Source organism: Bubalus kerabau, chromosome X (assembly GCF_029407905.1).
Source record: "Bubalus kerabau isolate K-KA32 ecotype Philippines breed swamp buffalo chromosome X, PCC_UOA_SB_1v2, whole genome shotgun sequence".
Taxonomy (NCBI): Eukaryota; Metazoa; Chordata; class Mammalia; order Artiodactyla; family Bovidae; genus Bubalus; species Bubalus kerabau.
In genome coordinates, this window is record NC_073647.1 from 68032962 (window position 1) to 68051135 (window position 18174).

The following is an 18174-nucleotide window of genomic DNA, read 5'->3' on the forward strand; positions in this document are numbered from 1 at the left end:
AAAAAAAGAAAAAATGCACTATGATACTAAAGGACGTTGTTTCAATGTATGTAGCGAAAAACTTAGTGTCTTGTTCTACAAATTGTAGATGATAAGGGGACTTTATTGACCACATCAATGGAAAGAGCTGGGCGTGCAGACCCTCACCACTGTTGGGGAACATATTATTTATTAATATGAATGTATAAGTCAATGAATGAATGACAGATAAGGATACACATTTTCTCCATATTCTAAACAGGCAGTTGGGAAGTGAACATCTCCTCCTTGGATATTTGGTTACTTTGACTTCAATGACTTTTTCTCTTCCCTTAAAACATACCTCTATTTGAATGTGATGTTCCAAACTGTACTAACACCTTCCATCTGATTTTGTCAGATCAATTCCCTGATTATTAAATACTTCTTCTCTAAGGTCAAAGGACTCAGGGAAGCCTAGGAATTATCCCTTGCATCTTTGTTAATCCCGATCTTCAGGAGGTTGGCAGAGAGATGAATTTAAGATAAATGAATGGGGCATTGTGGGCCCACCTGGTAAAGCACGAAAGCTACCAAGAAAAGAATCCAAAGTGATAGGGCCAACTGCGTATGAAGGAACCTCTCCAGATAACCCATTTCTATTTACAGAAACAAACTATTATATCCCAGGGGAAATCCTGTGCAGAGATTCTACTGAACAGACTTTGAAAAGGTCAGTTAGTGTGGGCAACAGTAAAATGCACATTTGAGTAAGATAGGAATACCCCACGTGCCACCCAGAGCACAGAATTACCCAAACATAAGGGGGTGGTTTAGTCAACAAATGCAGTTCTGTGTGGGAGGTGGTCATGATGTTGGATTTAACTCTGCAGAAATAAGTGCACAAAAGCTAGGTCCAGCCTGCCCAAGGCCCACTTCTCTTCGGGGCCCCCACCCAAGTGCCTGGCTCCATGCAGCAGGAGGAGGCAGAATGCAAGGGTCCCATCCACCTTGGTTGCATCTGAGCCAGGAGGAAAGGTATAGGAAGAAGGAGAAGAACCAGAAGGAAGAAAATTCATCTCCAAGACAAAATAGTGTCTTGTCTCTGTTCCCCAGGAAATACAAACTTTCTGCTTTCAGGTTCTGCAGCATTCCAGAACTCAAGCCTTGAATCAGGATGGGCTCCTCTTGAGCCCAAGTTGGCAGCATGTGCTGTTTGGGGTCAAGAAGCCCAAGTTATCTGGAAGTGGAGCACGCAGGCACAGAAACCTGTCCTCAACCTTAGTTCAGGACCTCTTCAAAACCACCAGCCCATGCATGGCAGCATAGGTTGGGAGAATGTGTCGAGCTTAACTCTGGGACCTGTCGATGCTCCCATTATGTGAATGAATCCTGCATGGTCTTCATTTCATTTATTTAAAAAATCATTTGGTGGGCTTCCCTGGTGGCTCAGTGGTGAAGAATCCACCTGCCAATGCAAGACACGCTGGTTCGATCCGTGGTCCAGGAAGATACCACATGCTGTGGGACCACTAAGCCCATGCAACATAACTACTGCGCCAGCACTCTAGAGCCTGTGAACTCAACTACTGAGCACTCATGCTGCAAATACGGACGCCTGCGTGCCTAGAGCCCGTCCTGCAGCCAGAAGAGAAGCCACTGCGATGAGAAGCTCCTGCACCACAACTAGAGAGTAGCCCCCGCACGCTGCAACTGGAGAAGGCCCGCACGCAGCGATGAAGACTCATTGCCACCATAAATAAATCAATAAAGCTTTAAAGAAAAAGTATGTGGTGATGGTGTGGTTTTACTAAATGGGAAAATATTCAAGTCAAAAGATGTTCTGAGCTGTCTTCTGCCAGGAATGGGAGAGGGCGAGAAGCGACACAATCTAAGAAAGCATACACGTGCTCTTCAAGACACCGCTGTCTCATTTCTTGGAAGAAATGGATGACAATGAGCAGATTTGCTTGCTACCATCCTCTGCTGTTCAGGAGAATACAGAACGTGCAATGAAACATCAGGATGGGGCTGATGTCAGACTGCTCCAGGCCAGGCGGCATCACCCCGTCTTACTGTTGTGCTGCATTCTCACATCCTGCCACTTTCCCCTGGCAACGCCAATGAAAATAAACTTTTGAACATGAAGGGATTGTTCTTTTTATGTAGAATTCATGGTTTTATTTGCCAAGATAATAAAATTACTTTCTTCAATAACATATGACATCAATTTTTCAGAGTCGAGTGGTCATTTACAATTTAAAATCCTGTAACTCCACAAATTCACAGAAATCTAACGGATGTGGTTATCACGTGGACAAAAGGTGTGATTTGTGCAGAATTGGCACAGAATCCAGGGTATGAGTAGGACCTTGACCCCTTTGCTCCTTTGACCTTCCTCTTCACAATGTTTGCTTTTAAAGCAGCTGTGTGATTCTCATTGCCAGTACTGTCCCTTGTGTCATTTGATGGGATGCTCAGACAGCATCTGCCTGGAAGAAGCTTTATCATACATTTGCACTAATCAGGTGATTGTGAAATAGCTTCTAGAAAAAGATAATATTTTCTTTCTTCCTTGAAACAGAAAATTTAGCTACATACACCGATTGCTAGATGTTTTAGCAAGAGCAAATGTCACAGGAGGACACTAGTTTTCTCCTTAACATCCAAAACATGAAGAGGTTGTTATAAACAAATGTGATGACAGGTACTGTTAGGTGCCAAGGATCGATATCAGGATGGTCAGCTCTGGACTAAACCACACACCTTTAATTTGCACAACAGTATCGATACTCAAGGTTATACTCATTACGGTTGACTTGTTCTATGGTAAAAGTTGTGTTACATTTCTAAAGGCTGAAAAAAGCATAAAAACTGTGATGCTAAACTTTCACCCCTGAGCATGTTTAGTGTGACTGGTCATGCAAGCATCTATAGTGCCATGCTCTTCAAGCCTATATTTTCTGATAGAAATGTTGCCCTATTTGTCTTCCCCAGTATATAGTGGTTTTATTTTATTGAGGGTGGGATCCAATACCTGTCATTTAACAAAATGAAGACAAAATAGAAAAAAGGAAGTGTGTGGGAAAAAGTAGTGCACAAGAGTTGGGCCAGTCAAGTCCAGCACCACACTGAAGTAGACTCCGTGGTTTAGGAGTGAAGAAGACTTACTCTCGCATATCCTCTCATGCTCCCACACAAGTCCAGCAACAAATGTTCTCAAGTTCCTCTTGCCTTGTCATGGGGACTCAGGAGTTGACCAAGAAAAACTACGTGGCCCCATGAAGAAAGGCACTGTCAGTGTCTGTCCTGAAAGGAGCCTAGTCAGGAAGCAGTCTCAAAGTATACGGTCTTGATCATCTCATGAAGATGTGTGGCAAGGGGCTCTCAGGAAAAAGATTAAGTCTGGATCATCCACATGGCACCTTTGCATGGGAACATGGTGGCTCTGAACTGGAACTGAACTGCCTTCCACTCACTTGACCAAAGCAATGAGACTGACCAGTATGGGTGAAGTGAGTGTGTGTGTGTGCGTGTGTGTGCGTGTGTGTGCGTGTGCGCGTGCCCACGTGCATGCTGGGTTGTGTTCCATTCTTTGCGAACCCATAGACTGTAGCCTGCCAGACTCCTCTGTCCATGGAATCTTCCAGGCAAGAGTACTGGAGTGGGTTGCTATTTCCTACTCCAGGCGATCTTCCTGACCCAGGAATCAAATCTGTGTCTCTTGTGTATCCTGCATTTGAAGGTAGATTATTTACCATTGTGCCACCTGGGGAGCCCACGGTAGGTTTAAAGAGAAGGAGTGTTTTCTAATTTCCTTTGTCCTTGAGGGCTCAACCTGAAGAATATGTAACCACTGCTTTAAAGGAACCAGCTCCACTTGGCTGGATTGGATCAGAGCTCATGTCATCCTAAGTCTTGAGTGCCTTTTGGTCTGGAAAAGGGGCTTGTCTCCTACTATACACAACTGGGACATTCCCTCTGTAATTATGAATTGTTTAAAATAAACTAAAAGAGAATGTCTTTGATCACTAGAGTTTATCAGTGTTGCATTGTTTCCACTGTGATGTTCTGACACTTTTTCACCTCGAAATGTTAAAGCAGCTCATGTTAGAGACACTGTAACATGAACATTTTATAGTTTAGACATTACATATATTTTGCTGTTTATAATAAATGGCAGATTCATTTTGATATTTGGCAAATCTAATACAGTTATGTAAAGTTTAAAAATAAAATAAAATTAAAAAAAAAAAAAGAAAAAAAAAAAAAGAAATGCCATCTATACAAAAGCCTGGCTGTTAATTTTAATATTGGCACAAGATCTGTTTTCCATGATATGTTAATACCTACAATTTCACTAACTGTTGAGGCTATTTTTTATTGAGATTCTGAAGCCAAAGGAGCCTTGTGTTCTTTTTGTTCATTTCTCCTATTTCCTTGAAATAAGAGATTTTGTATGGGCTTCACTGTGAAGACTTCAGATCAATCTTTGTATTACACGTGGTTATCTCTTAGCTATATAACTTCTGAGTGTAAAGCATTGAACTCTTCAGAGAAATATTATAAGGAATAAATCATAATAGGTGTGAAGGAAAGCACAGTGTTGGGATACACCTCACCGAGCTGATGAAAGGGGTTGAGGCAATGAAGGAGGAGAAAAGCCTGAGTGATCTCAGGGACGATGCAGAGATGGAACAGACCAGAACGTGGGGAGAGCTAATGGGTGGACAGAGTGTTCTGGTTAGGAATGTGACCCCAGGAGGCAGACAGGACCTCACTGGCAGATGGAGTCCATAGGACCTGGGGTCAGAGAGAAACCAAAGAGAGTGTTATGGTCTCCAGGAGGTGTGGGGGACCCCTTAGTCATGAATCCTTCTGCTTTATGCCTGCTTCCTACTTTAAAGGAGGCTCTGGGAACTTGGCATCAGCTCAGCTTCCCTACTGTCAGTGGACCTGGTCCTTTTCTGCCCTGTAGACCAGTGACAGAAGCACAGGGCACTTTACTCCTTACCAACGTTGTACACCATATCAGTGTATAAAGGGGCTGTGTAGTGTCCCATGGAAGCAACTATGGTCCTTCCCCAATCAGCCCTACACCCGGATGGCCTCAGATCCCTGGAGTGTCCCATCAGTTGCCTCTGAGCCCTGTCTGCTCACCTGGCACCCCCACTCTTCACTCCAGTCAGGATGGACTCCCCATCCCCTCCTTTCCATCTAGCCCCCTTAGGTCCTGCCCACTATCCCAGGCCCAGCTCCTCTCAGGAATTTCTGATGACTCCAGTGAGCCCTTCCTCCTCTTTTTAAATTAAGGGGGTTCTATAGAGGTGACACTGGAGAAGAAAACGGCACTCCAGCATTCTTGGCTGGGAAATCCCATGGGAAGAGGAGCCTGACGGGCTACATTCCACAAGGTCACGAAAGAGTCGGACACGACTGAGCGACTAAACAACAACACACACTTCCGCCTCTCTTGTACTTTTTATGTTTTTCTTGGGTAACCTCTTCCCTCTCCCCCAAGTTCTTCTTCTCCCTGTCCCTCAGTTATCCTTTTTCATTTTCCTATTACAAAATGGGAAGTAGTAACAATGACTACCTCACAGAGATGCTGTGAGCTCTGAAAGTGACAATACATTTTATAAACCTTGGTAATGAGAAACGTTATCTATATTTATTTCTACTTATAAATCTTTATTGCAATTTCTCTCACAGTAGGCATGAAAAATATAGAATGCAGTGTGTTGATTATTTACAAGAACATTTGGGGATGCTGTTAGTGAGCATATTAGCTCCTGAAGACTGCGTAACAAAGCTCCACAAGCTATGTTGTCTGAAATGTAAAAAATGTATTCTCTCATAATTCTGGAGACATAAAGCCCAAAATCAATGTGTTGCGCATGACCGTGCTTCTTCCAAATGCTCTGGGGTAGTATCCATTCTTGCCTCTTCTCGGGTCTGAATGCTCCTGGAGCTCCTTGGTTTGTGGCAGCAGGGCCCCAATCTCCTCCTCCATCTTCACATGGCCTTCTTGCCTGTGTGACATCTCTCTCTCTCCTTCTCTTCTTTTTCTTTTTATCAATTATTTTCATTTCCAGATTCTCAAGTTCCGCACAGTTTTAGTACTCCCTGAGAAATTAAACACTGCCTTATCCCTTCCATAAAAATGGGAGGAAACGCATCAGTATATACTAATGACTGACACAAAACATTTACTAGTTTATCACAAAAATGCATTTATGGTAGGAGCATCAGAAAGAGTAACTGAAAAATTAAAATTTACCTTAAAAAAGATGTTAGTCAGGAAACTTTACACAGACAAATCCGTGGCTATATATGTAAATCCTAAATACATTACACTATTTTATATCCATTTTGGTAATGGACTACTCCAGGAAGGTGTAATTACAAAACTTTAATTCAAAGAGTCCTTAAAATGTAAAGCAAAACAGGTCTTAAAAAATATTAGTTTGATGAAAAGAGAGATTTTAGTCTATTTTAGACAAATCTGGTTAGTTTCTAACTACACTTCATTTCAGCACAATCATCACTCAGGGGACAATCATTTAAGAGAAAGGGGAAATTAAAGTTTAAATTTCCTTCAGAATTCTACCCATTATCACCCAATCAATATTGAAGTATATGTCATCAAGTATGCAAAATTACAGAATGTCAGTTATGAAATTTGGAGGCAAAAAGCATAATTATGTATAAAATCACTGACAAATTTGAGCTAGTATTATTCTCTAGGACATTGTATTGTATCATTACCTTAAAAGGATGGCAAACTAGACATCAGCAGAAATGCTGTTAAAACTGTTGGGTTTTTTTGCCCCAAGTTTTTCATATGAATGAAATAAAAGTTTAACAGTCTCTAAGTTAAATTTCACAGGTGAAATTGCTGCTCTCTGATTTAACTTTCAGGGGTAAGACAGGGCAAAATCCAAGTATCATCCTTTCCATTTTTGTGCATAAATACAAATAAGAGTCAGTATCAATACCAATGACAACGTAAGGAAACAACATGTTTAGTCAGGTTCTATAACACAGGATATTACGACATAACTCTGCTACAGTACATTCCCATTTTGTGTTTTGGAAGAGCAGCTTACATAGTATGGTGTGAAAAGCAGTAAAACGCACATGCTTTCTGTGTCATTTAGCAAAGAAAAGACAAGAAAGAATATATTGCCAAACTCCACCTGCTACTCCATCCTAGACCCAGTTGTCTATCATCCACTCAGTTCCAGTACTTCCAAATTCTCAGTCTATCCCACTCAGTCTCAAGCCAAGATTAACTCCTTTTGCACCAGCTCTCCTTTCTCTCAGCTAAGTCATCATTTTCGAGAAACGTCTGATTTTTCTGACTCCATGATTTAACCCATTTGAAGTCAAAGAAAATGCTGTAATACTGAAAACAATCAAACCAGAAATTAGTGTTGTGGAAGATACATGTCAAGTGCTCTGCAAATGTAAGGAGAAAGTTGCAAGAAAACAGATTTTAAACTCTGCCTGGCTTCCTTAGTTACCTGGTATATGATAATGTTGCTCTGATTACTAGTCAGGACAAAAAAGTGCTCAAAGGCACTAAAATATGCATCTTGGGGGGAAATGCATGGACATTAAGATTTCTTGGGAGTTGGCCAAGGCATTTTTACATCCATAAGGACCGTCAACTTAAACTTAGTCGGCCCCAGTTATTTAAAAAAAATGAAAGGAGTGGAATTCTTGCTTAGAACTGGGTTTGGCAGAAACACATCTGTATACTCTGCCTCTGTGATCACACAGGCCTTTAATTAGGGACAATGAGTGTGCCCACAGAGCAGCACTAATGAAAAATTTATAAGGAATCTATGATAGAGCTTCACAATCCAGCTTTCCTAGGTTGTAAACACTCTTCTTACCCAAGCATTACTTTGTGTATCTGTGAAACATCTGAAAAATACTTTTCTTTGACTTACCAGGCTGTAGAGAATGAGTCATTTTATGTACAAGTATCTACAGTAGAACTTGGTACTTTCTTGCATTAACTGCACAGTGTTCCAACTGGAACTTAAAAGAAGGTTGCCAATATTCACTTATTGAGGCTCTGTGAGGTGCTGGATGCTCTAGACCAGTTTGTCTTTGGAAGCTTCTCTCTTTGGCATTCTTCCTCTGTCCATTTAGTAATTTGCCTGGAGGTGAAGACGTAGCACGCAACTGATATTCATCTGGGGATCCTTTTAGCCAGGTTGGCCTCATTTGTTCTTGATTCACCTCTTTCTGAAGCTGCAATGCTAATAACCTACCCTGTTCTTCTTGTTTATGTCTCTCAAAAAATAGACGTTCCAAGTCTATCAGTTTTGGGGTGAAGTGGACTTGTTTACTCTTGGTTGGAGGAAGCTTTGAGGAACATTTTTCTTCTTTTTGTAGAATAGCATGGATCGCTGACTGCTTCAGACAAAGATTCCTGGTTTTTTGCTCTGGAGATGTCCTTATTGGTCAGTAGGGGAGACTCCTCATTTTCTGTCACAACTGTGTTATTTTTCAGTGTCTGTGTACATCTGACACTGTACATCCACTCTCTGTTTCGCCATAAGGCTTAACTGCAGTTTCTCCAGAAGAGGAAACTCCAGCTTTAGGCTCTTCACGACTGATGACACATAACTCTCTTTCGTGACTGATTTGTTTTGTTTTCACTTTTCCTTCAAGGTACCATTCTCCACCACTGGCACATAACTGAGGTCTACTTCAGTGACTCCACTGAAGCTTCTGCATCTTGCTTTTGAACTTCAAGGCATATTTGAGGAGAAAGTGCTGGCACATCTTCCTCAATTTCTGTGTCTTGCCATGTAGGGTTCTTCCCATCACCGCTGTCAGTTTCCTTGGACCTGGAGGTTTTCCCGTCTTCTTCTACAACTTCAGACTGTGACGCTGACTCAAGTTGAGAACTCGGTGACAAATACTTCTGAATATCGCCAGTGTTTTTTCGTTTGCTCTGCCTTTTCCTTCGTGACTCGGGTGTGACTGGATTAGATTGTTTGGAATACGAGCGGAGAGTTGAGACACGTTCCTCACAGACATTGCTAATATTAAGGCTTAGCCTTCTTGCCAGCGCTTCATCTCTTTTCAGTTGTTCTTCCATCTCTCTGTGCCTTTTTTCTGCCTGTCTCTTTTCCTCTTCTTCCTCCTCTGCCAGTAATCTCTGTATGTATTCTTCACTGGCTTTGTTTTCTCCCTCCTGAATGGCTCATCGCTCTGCCTCCTCCTTGCTTCTCTCCTTTTCATATTCTCTTCTTAACTCCCCAGGTTGACTTAAGAGACGAACTGGCAGATAGTCATCAATGATTTCCTCTGATTGTTGCCCAGAGACTCTAAGCCGGGATTCCTCTGGATAGTGTTTTTGAATTATCTCCCACAGTTCCGTATTGACAAGAGAATTTCTTCGGGTGTGGTACCGAGTCCACGAAGAGACCCGGCGGCGACAGAAAGGACGGCACAAATTTGCCTTCTCCACAGTCGATTTGAAGCATGCTTTACAGAGCGTGTGGTTGCAAGGCAGTGTCACAGGCTCAATGAGGATTTCCAGACAGATGTGGCACTGGCATTCCAACAAGGAAGGGATGGTATCTCTGGGTACAGCCATTCTAATATGCTATAAGGTGTATTCAACATGAATACCAGAATTCCAGGATTGGGAGCATCAAATGTCTTTAAGTCAAAAGGTTCTGTGGGTCAGGAAAACAGTACGACCCCAGAAGGCGGTGTGTTTGTCGGCGTTAAAGATAAGTATCCCTAAAGGAAGCAAACTAACCTTGACTGCTCCCAAGCACTGCCAACCGTTGCAGTAGGGCAGTGGTGGGCGCAGGGCTCTCTAGTGAGGCACAAGGCAGGCGCCAAGTTCCATTCCTCCCTGTTCGCAGGTGAGGCTTCTCCCTCAGTTCTGAGCAGCTAAGCCCGAGACTGCTGAGGTGCACAGGCCCCAGGCCACCACTCCACAAAGACCAAAGCTTCTTCCGGGATGCCGCCTCAGCAGAGGAACTTCCGTTTGACCTTTGCTGTGGGGTCGTCTGCACCTGGGCACTTCTCAGGGCTCTGAGCCGACCCTCCTCTCTCTTGTGCAGTGCAAGTCGCCCAGCTGTGTCTGCCTCTTTGTGACCCCGTGGACTATACAGTCCATGGAATTCTCCAGGCCAGAATACTGGAGTGGGTAGCCTTTCCCTTCTCCAGGGGATCTTCCCAACCCAGGGATCAAACCCAGGTCTCCCGCATTGCAGGCAGATTCTTTATGAACGGAGCTATCAGGGAAGCCTGATCTTGGGGGCGGTGCTGTAGCAATCTCAAAAGGGCTAGTGAGGTCACAACGCTCTCCCTCTGCCTTTTTCTTATAGGACACCAGTCATTCATTGTCGAGTCTACCCTAAATACAGGATGATTTAATGTCAATTTCATGATTTCATGTAGTTTCATGCCACAGACCTTATTCCCCAAATGGTCTCATCACAGGTTCAGGGATTGCGGTTTGGACATGTCTTTTTCAGGACATATGTCAACCCACTATAGTGATAGGAGGGTTGGAAAACTAAAATGAGATGTTGCAGTGGAAACAGTGTCAGACTTTATTTTTCTGGGCTCCAAAATCACTACAGATGGTGACTGCAGCCATGGAATTAAAAGACGCTTACTCCTTGGAAGGAAAGTTATGACCAACCTAGATAGCATATTCAAAAGCAGAGACATTACTTTGCCAACAAAGGTTCATCTAGTCAAGGCTATGGTTTTTCCTGTGGTCATGTATGGATGCGAGAGTTGGACTGGGAAGAAGGCTGAGCGCCAAAGAATTGATGCTTTTGAACTGCGGTGTTGGAGAAGACTCTTGAGAGTCCCTTGGACTGCAAGGAGATCCAACCAGTCCATTCTGCAGGAGATCAGCCCTGGGATTTCTTTGGAAGGAATGATGCTGAAACTCCAGTACTTTGGCCACCTCATGCAAAGAGTTGACTCATTGGAAAAGACTCTGATGCTGGGAGGGATTGGGGGCAGGAGGAGAAGGGGACGACAGAGGATGAGATGGCTGGATGGCATCGCTGACTCGATGGACGTGAGTCTGAGTGAACTCCGGGAGTTGGTGATGGACAGGGAGGCCTGGCGTGCTGCGATTCATGGGGTCGCAAAGAGTCGGACACGACTGAGCATCTGATCTGATCCGATCTGATACAAACACATCCCTACATGCGTAAATATATAAATGCCTGCATAAGAAAGAATATAATATATTCTTGAACTATGAAATGCAGATAAAAACATTCAGCAGGTGTTTTGGGGTTGTATGTTTTGGGGAAAGGTTGCTTTTCTGCTCTTTTTTATATTATTTATTTTTTACCTAAAAGAGGTGTCTATTGTTCTTGCAAGTGTTAAAAACATAAAATGGCAGGGAAGCAAGTACATTCTTACTGCACCCCCATAAAAGCCTTTAGAACGGTAATATTTTTCAGGGACAGGAAGAGAGATGAGAGGTTGAGGAAGCCCCTTCCTCCATGGAACAAGAAAATTCCCCTCCAATAACAACCAAAATGATGAATATCGGTGCTTTAAATTTCTTGTTATTAAATTGGAGGCAAATATTGGACCTCAGTTTGACATTTTAAATTTTTAAATGGAGGATAATTGTGTCACAATGTTGTGCTGGTTTCTGCCATACAACATTACAAATCAGTTGCAGCTATGTATATGTATCCTCTCTCTCTCCACTCCCCTCCCCCTATCCTTCCCCTTTAGTTCATATAAAGCTCCAGTCTGGGTTCCCTGTGTTATATAGCAACTTCTCACTAGCTGTCTCTTCTACACATGGTAGTGTGTGTGTGTGTGTGTGTGTGTGTGTGTGTAGTGCTACTTTTTCAATTTGTCTCACCCTCTCATTCCCCTGCTATGTCCTCAAGTCTGTTCTCTATTCTGTTTCTGCATTCCTTCCCTGCAAATAGGTTCATCAGTGCCATTTGTCTAGATTTCATAGATATGCTTTAATTTACTATACTTGTTTTTCTCTTTCTGACTTTTGTCACTCTGTATAACAGTTTCTAGGTTCATCCACCTCATTATGACTGACTCAAATTCGTTCCTTATGGCTGAGTAACATTCCATTGTACGTATGTACCACTACTTCTTTGTCCATTCATCTGTATATGCACATCTAGGTTGTTTCTGTGTCCTGGCTATTGTAAATAGTGCTGCAGTAAACCTTAGGGTACATGTTTCTTTTTGAGTTGTGGGTTTCTCAGGATATATGCCCAATAGTGGAATTGATGGGTCATATGGTAGTTTTATTCCTAGTTTTTTTCGGGAATCTGCATATTGTTCCCCACAGTGGCTGTATCAATTTACATTCCCACCAAAAGTGTAAGAGGGCTCCCTTTGCTCCACATCTTCTCCAGCATTTATTGTTTATAGATTTTTTTTTTATAATAGCCATTCTGACTAGTATGTGGTGGTACTTCATTGCAGTTTTGATCGACATTTCTCTAATAATGAGCAGTGTTGAAGCATCGTATCATGTGTTTATTGGCCATCTGTATGTCTTCTTTGCAGAAGTGTCTGTTTATGTCTTCTGCCTATTTTTTTGATTGGGCTGTTTGTTTTTTTCATATTGAGCTGACTGAGCAGCTTATATGTTTTGGAGATCAATCCTTTGTCAGTTTTTTCATTTGCAATTGTTTTCTCCCATTCTGAGGGTTGTCTTTTCATTTTGTTTATAATTTCCCTTGCTGTGCAAAAACTTTTAAGTTTTATTAAATTGCATTTGTTAATTTTTGCTTTTATTTCCATTACTCTAGGAGGTGGGTGCAAGAGAATCTTGCTACGATTTTTGGCATAGACTACTCTGCCTATGTTTTAATAAAGAGTTTTGTAATTTCCAGCCCTACACTTAAGTCTTTAGTCCCTTTTGAGTTTGTTTTTATGTATGGTTTTCCAAAGCTTTGTGTGACCTGATGACAGTAAGTATTATCAGGTGAGAGGTAGCAGTGGGCACTAGTTAGATGTGGGGCTCAGCAGGCACCTAGAATCTGTTCACATCTTAGTCTTGTGACTGCTTAGCCCTGCCCTCAATGTGCCTCATTTCCCTGATGTTTAAAGTTGGGCAACAGTAGCTCCTCCTCATAGATTGTGGTGAGGGTTTAATGAGCAACTACAGGTTTAGCACTTACAACTGTGTGGGGAACCAAGGGAGTCAGCAATAATAATTAACAATTCTTATAATTATCAAACCGAAATTGGCCATTGGTGTTTCTATTCCCATTTTTATGTTTACATGGGCCTATATCATGACTCTTTGTGATTCTATGGAGTCTAGCCCGCCAGGCTCCTCTGTCCATGGGATTCTCCAGGCAAGAACACTGAAATGGGTTGCCATGACCTCCCTGAAGTCATCTTCCTGACCCAGGGATCGAATCCCTGTCTCTTGGGTCTCTTGCACTGGCAGATGGGTTCTTGTACCACTACTGCCACCTGTTAGCATATGAAGTGAGCACAGTTCTACCATAGTTTGTACATTCTTTGGCATTGCCCTTCTTTGAGATTGGAATGAAAACTGAACTGAACCTATCCTGCGGCCACTGCCGAGTTTTCCAAATTTGCTGGCCTATTAAGTGCAGCACTTTAAGAGCACTCATCTTTACCTGGAATCCCATCACATCCACTGGCTGTGTTCTTAGTAATGCTTCCTAAGGCCCACTTGACTTCACATTCCAGGATGTCTGGGTCTAGGTGAATGACCACACCATTGTGGTTATTCGGCATTAAGACCATTTTTGGACAGTTCTTCTCTGTATTCCTAATATCTTCTGCTTCTGTTAGGCCCTTGCCACCTCTGTCCTTTATTGTGCCCATCTTTGCATGAAGTTCTTTGGTATCTCCAGTTTTCTTGAAGTGATCTCTAGTCTTTCCCATTCTATTGTTTTCCTCTGTTTCTTTGCATTGTCCACTTAAGAAGGCTTTCTTATCTGTCCTTGCTATTCTTTGGAACTCTACATTCAGATGCTATTCTTTGGAACTCTACATTTCCTTTTCTCTTTTGCCTTTCACTTCTATTTTTTTTCCTCAGCTATTTTTAAGGCCAACTCAGACAACCATTTTCCCTTTTTGCATTTCTTTACCTTGGGGATGGTTTTCATCAGCATCTCCTGTAAAATGCTATGAACCTCCATCCGTAGTTCTTCAGGCATTCTATCAGATCTAATTCCTTGAATCTATTCGTCACTTGCACTGTATACCACAAGGGAATTGACTTAGATTATATTGAATGGCATAGTTGTTTTCCCTACTTTCTTCAGTTTAGTCCTGAATTTTCCATTAAGGAACTCATGATCTGAGCCACAGTCAGCTCCCGGTCTTGTTTTGCTGGCTCTATAGAACTTCTCCCCCTTTAGCTGCAAAGAATACAATCAACCTGATTTTGGGTTTGACCGTCTGGTGATGTCCATGTGTAGAGTCATCTCTTTACTGTTGGCAGAGGGTGTTTTCCATGACTAGTGCATTCTCTTGGCAGAACTCTACTGGGCTTTGCTGAGCTTCATTTTGTACTCCAAGGCTGAACTTTCCTGGTACTCCAGGTGTCTCTTGACTTCCTCCTTTTGCATCCCAATCCCATGAAGAAATGGACATCTTTTTCATGTGTTATTCTAGAACTTCTCTGGGAATGCTTCAATATCATGAGAACTCACTCCATATAATCTGTAAGTACTTACTCCTGCCTTGTCAAGCAAGATTTAATGATTATTTTGTAATACTGTTTTTAATATTTTAAATATTATAATTTGAAAATAATATCGTTCATTACATCTAAAACATTTGCTACCCTGGACAGAATGAAATGTGAGTACTGAGAGAAATTAGGATTCAGACATATTCTGGAGGCTACAGGACTCAATGGGGAAATCTTTAGTGAAATATAGTTTACATGACTAAACACATATTAAAAAGCAGTTTCCCCCTTTTATCTAGTTTCTCCTAACTTCCTATTGTTCTTGTTTTTGTTGTTCAGTTGCTAAGTCATGTCTGACTCTTTGTGACCCCAAGGACTGCAGCACACCAGGATTCCCTGTCCTTCACCATCTCATGGAGTTTGCTTAAATTCATGTCTGTTGAGTCAGTGAAGTAATCCAACCGTCTCATCCTCTGCCACCAACTTCTTTTGCCTTCAGTCTTTTCCAGCATCAGGGTCTTTCCCAATGAGTCAGCTCTTCACATCAACTGGGCAAAGTATTGGAGTTTCAGCTTCAGCATCAGTCCTTCCAATGAATATTCAGGGTTGATTTCTCTTAAGATTGACTGGTTTGATCTCCTTGCTCTCCAAGGGACTCTCAAGAGTCTTCTCCAGCACCACAGTTCAAAGGCATCAATTCTTCAGGATTATATTCTGACTTAAACTGAAAAAAGAAGGGAAAACCATTAGGCCATTCAGATATGACCTAAATCAAGTCCCTTCTAATAATACAATAAAGGTGACAAATAGATTCAAGGGATTAGACTGGTAGAATACTTGAAAAAGTAAAGACAAAGGTTAGTAACATTGTACAGAAGGCGGTGATCAAAACCTCCCCCAAGAAAAAGAAATGCAAAACGGTTGTCTGAGAAAGCCTTACAAATAGCTGAGAAAAGAAGAGAAGCAAAAGGCAAAGGAGAAAAGGGGCGATATACCCATCTGAATGCAGAGCTCCAAAGAATAGCAAGGAGTGATTTTTTTTAAAAGCCTTCTTAAGTGAACAATGCGAAGAAAAAAGAGGAAAACAATAGAATGGGAAAGACTAGAGAACTCTTCAAGAAAACTAGAGATACCAAGGGAGCATTCCATGCAAAGATGGGCACAATAAAGGACAGAAATGGTTTGCACCTAACAGAAGCAGAATATATTAAGAAGAATTGAAAAGAATGCACAACAGAACTGCACAAAAAAAGGTCTTAATGACCGAGATAACCACGATGGTGTGATCACTCACCAAGAGCCAGACATCCTGGGGTAAAGTCAAGTGGGTCTTAGGCAGCATTACTAGGAATACAGCTAGTGGAGGTGATGGAATTCCAGCTAAGATATTTCAAATCATAAAGGATGCTGCTGTTAAAGTACTCCACTCAATAAGTCAGCTAATTTGGAAAACTCAAAAATGGCCACAGGACAGGAAAAGTTCAATTTTCCTTCCAATCCCAAAGACAATGCCAAAGAATGGTCAAACGACCACACAGGTGCACTCATCTCACATGCTAGCAACGTAATGCTCAAAATCTTTCCAGCTGGGCTTCAAGTACACGAACTGAGAACTTCCAGAAGTGCAAAATGGAATTAGAAAAGGCAGAGGAACCAGGGATCAAATTGCCAACATCGATTGGATCATAAAAAAGCAAGAGATTTCCCGAAAAACATCTACGTCTGCTTTATTGACTACACTGAAGTCTTTAACTGTGTTCAGTTTGGTTCAGTTCAGTTCAGTTGCCCAGTTGTGTCCGACTCTTTGCGACCCCATGGACTGCAGCACGCCAGGCTTCCCTGACAATCACCAACTCACAGAGCTTGCTCAAACTCATGTCCATCGAGTTGGTGATGCCATCCAACCATCTCATCCTCTGTCATCCCCTGCCTTCAGTCTTTGCCAGCATCAGGGTCTTTTCTAATGAGTCAGTTCTTCGCATCAGGTGGCACAAGTATTGGAGCTTCAGCTTCAGCATCAGTCCTTCAAATGAATATTCGGGACTGATATCCCTTTACCATTGACTGGTTTGATCTCCTTGCAGTCCAAGGGACTCTCAAGAATCTTCAACACCACAGTTCAAAGGCATCAGTTCTTTGGTGCTCAGCTTACTTTATGATCCAACTCTCAAATCCATACATGACTATTGGAAAAACCATACTTTGACTATGTGGACCATTGTCAGTAAAATAATGTCTCTGCTTTTTTATACGCTGTCTAGGTTTGTCATAGCTTTTCTTCTAAGGAGCGAGAGTCTTTGAATTTCATGGCTGCAGTCACCACCTGCAGTGATTTTGGAACCCAAAAAGTAAAATCTATCACTGTTTCTGTTGTTTTCCCATCTATTTGCTAGGAAGTGATGGGACTGGATGCCATGATCTTCGTTTTTTGAATGTTGAGTTTTAAGGCAGATTTTTCACTTTCCTCTTTTGCTTTCATGAAAAGGCTGTTTCCCCAGTCCTGTGGAAATTCTGTAATCAAATCCCGCTGGCCTCCAAACTCAAATTCCGTGAGGGATCACAGTCCCTTTGCCTGATCCCCAGGTTGGGAAATCTGTTGTTGGTCCTAGAACTTTCTTAACAGTGTGAGAATTTCTTTGGCATAATTGTTCTGCAGTTTGTGGGTCATCTGCTTTGTGGCTCGATGGTGGCTAACATAGAGACTGGGGTGACCCAGGTCTGCTGAAGCCAGAGCCCCTGTCCATGCAGCAGGCCACTGCTGATCCATGCCTACACAGGAGACACTCATGCACTCAAAGGCAGGTCTGGCTCAGTCTCTGTGGGGCCCCCGGGTCCTGGAGCACACAAGGTTTTGTTTGAGCCCTCCAAACTTCTCCGGTGGGTATGGGGTTTGATTCTAAATGCAATTTTGCCCCTCCTACCATCTTGTTGGGGCTTTGGATGCGAGGTATCTTTGTGTGTGTGTGTGGGATCCAACATTCTCCTGTCGATGGTCATTCAGCAGCGAGTTGCAATTCTGGAGTTCTCACAGGAGAAGATGCACACGTCCCTCTATTCTGCCATATTGTTGTTCTCACAACAAACTGTGGAAATTTTTTAAAGATATGGGAATGCCAGTTCATCTTACCTGCCTCCTGAGAAACCTGTAAGCGAGTCAAGAAGCAACAGTTAGAACTGGACATGAAACAACCAACTGGTTCAAAATTGGGAAAGGAATACCTCAAGGCTACATATTACCACCCTGTTTGTTTAACTTATATGCAGAGTACATCATGGAAATGCCAGACTAGATGAAGCTCATGCTGGAATCAAGATTGCTGGAAGAAACATCAGTAACTTCAGATATGCAGATGACATCACCCTAAGAGCAGAAAGCAAAGAGGAACTAAAGAACCTCTTGATGAAGGTGAAAGAGGAGAGTGAAAAAGCTGGCTTTAAACTCAACATTCAAAAAACTAAGATTGTGGAATCCGGTCCCATCACTTCATGGCAAGTAGATGGGGAAAAAGTGGAAACAGTAAAAGACTTTATTTGGGGGGGGG

General features: G+C 42.3%; 1 long non-coding RNA gene and 1 pseudogene across 1 annotated transcript; both read right to left on the reverse strand.

Moving 5' to 3' along the window:
- Positions 1–5643: 5643 nt before the first annotated feature.
- On the reverse strand, positions 5644–9929 carry LOC129639121 (uncharacterized). The gene is made up of 3 exons (XR_008708198.1): positions 9749–9929; positions 7158–7366; positions 5644–6110 (listed from the first exon to the last, which is right to left on the reverse strand). It is a non-coding gene; the product is annotated as an uncharacterized LOC129639121 (long non-coding RNA).
- Positions 7867–9709, reverse strand: LOC129639120 (E3 ubiquitin-protein ligase RNF168-like; annotated as a pseudogene).
- Positions 9930–18174: the final 8245 nt, after the last annotated feature.